Source organism: Nestor notabilis, unplaced genomic scaffold (genome assembly GCF_000696875.1).
Source record: "Nestor notabilis isolate BGI_N333 unplaced genomic scaffold, ASM69687v1 scaffold18528, whole genome shotgun sequence".
Classification (NCBI taxonomy): domain Eukaryota; kingdom Metazoa; phylum Chordata; class Aves; order Psittaciformes; family Psittacidae; genus Nestor; species Nestor notabilis.
Genome location: NW_009939814.1, coordinates 46,462 through 48,311, shown reverse-complemented (window position 1 = coordinate 48,311; position 1,850 = coordinate 46,462). Strand labels below are relative to the sequence as shown.

Sequence of the window (1,850 nt, the reverse complement as noted above, 5' to 3'; positions counted from 1 at the left end):
CTCAAGTCCAACACAGTCTGCATAGATAGGAAAATTTTCAAACTACAATTGTGATAGTCTAAATCTTCACGTTAAGTAATGTTTATTTGATGGTACCACCTAGAAGCCCTGCTTACTTCCAGGGCTCCATACGTTATTAGGCAAGTAGGAATAGACAGGAGCTGTGCCCTGAAGAGCTTACAAGGGATGCTTTACAAACAGCCCTTCCACTCAGCAGTTGTCTAAGGTAGGTAATTATTATTGTCTCCATTTTACAGGTGGGAAAAGCAAGGTTCAGTGTTTGGTTTGCCCAAAGCTTCGCAGAATTCCTGGTGCCAGGAGTGAACTCAGATCGCTGCTCGCTCTCGTAGCAGTTTCTCAAGAGAACGAAGTGCTGCTCAGTGCTGATGTCCTGTACTGTGTCTGGGGTGGGCGGCGGGTCCTCCAAAGCATGTCTGTCAATTAGCAGAGGGGAGAAAAGCCCAGCTTGGGCTTGACCAGCCTGCCTGTGTCAGAGCAGGGCTTAGTGTTTTTAAACAACCAAAACAAACCAAAACGTTGTCTCGAGTAACTTTGTACTTCTTTTTGGTCTGGCCTCAATTGCTTTTATGTTTTCTTTTTTTTCTTTTTTCTTTTCTTTTTTTTTTTTTTAGTTACTCTTCTTATTATGATTATAGTTCCTTTATTTTATCGAATTTAATGTCTTTCATTTACGAAACATGCATGAACCAACAATGTGACTCTAGGAGGTTATTGCTGAGTTGTGCTGATGTTGATTTCATACTGTGATATTTTTTCTCTATTTACCTAGAGATCAGTATTTCAATATATAACGATGTGCATGTTTTCCCCCCTTCTCCCGCTGCATGCAGGGATTCGGGTTCGTAACTTTCGAGAATAGTGCTGATGCAGACAGGGCCAGGGAGAAATTACACGGCACCGTGGTAGAGGGCCGTAAAATCGAGGTGCATGTCTTCAGTAATTCAATTTCTTCTTTATATTTATTCTTTTGATTTCTTTTTGTGTCTTGCCTCACTTATTTCACATTTGGATCCCAGTCTTGTGTGTGCGTGTGTGTTTGTGTCCGTGTCCTTCACCTCCCTGCACTGAAATGTATAAAAGTTTACACCCCTTATGGAATATTTTTACTGTTCTTTTGGGTGTTTTTTTTTTCTTTTCTTTCTTCTTTTATTAAGTTGTTTTGGTTTTTTTTTTTCCTACCCACTCCAAATTTTTGCCCTTCTGCTGTCTTGATTTTTCCTTTGCTTCAGTTTGCGAGGCTCCGATTTCCTGTTACCAGGCCTGAACAAAACTAACTGAAAGAGTACTGTCTGACTTCTAACTCTGTGTCCAAAAAAGAAAGCAGGGGGCCAGCCAGTATCCTCTCTTCCCTCTGAGGCCAGTTCTCCTCCACACAAGTGTGAGATGATGCCCATGGTGGGAGGGAAAGGGAGACATGGGGGCAGAAGCCCTGAGTGGGCCATGCTATATACACACAGTTGGTTTCTTGACCTGCCCGCCATCAAGAGTTGGCTTGGTGAAAGCTAATCCTTAAAGTTTGTAGCTCTCACCGCAGGGGAGTGAATGGTTAATGTTGGCTGGCCAACATGACCACATATCGGGCATGCCTGGTGTTGACCGCTTTGGTGTTCCACTATTTTGAAGGCTAACTGGCGTCTTCCCTCTCTCCCTCTTTCTTTTTTTAAAAAAATAAAATAAAAACAAAAAATAGAAATATTAAAACAAAAGAAAAAAAAAGCCACCGTTTTTGAGTAAGATGTCTGCATATTTTGCCTTTTTTTTGTTTTGTTTTTTTTATTTCCCTTTTCGATGGTTTAGCGTTTAGGGCCCTTCACTTGACTCACTTTTTC

The 1,850-nt window shown here is 41.4% G+C and overlaps 1 protein-coding gene across 1 annotated transcript in view; it reads left to right on the top strand.

Moving 5' to 3' along the window:
- The first annotated feature begins 849 nt into the window (after positions 1-849).
- Positions 850-1,850, top strand: part of LOC104410015 (RNA binding protein fox-1 homolog 2) — a 22,002-nt gene continuing 21,001 nt past the window's right edge. The window contains exon 1 of the mRNA XM_010020066.1: positions 850-944. The gene's annotated coding sequence lies outside the window, so the exon portion shown is untranslated. The remainder of the gene's footprint in view (positions 945-1,850) is intronic.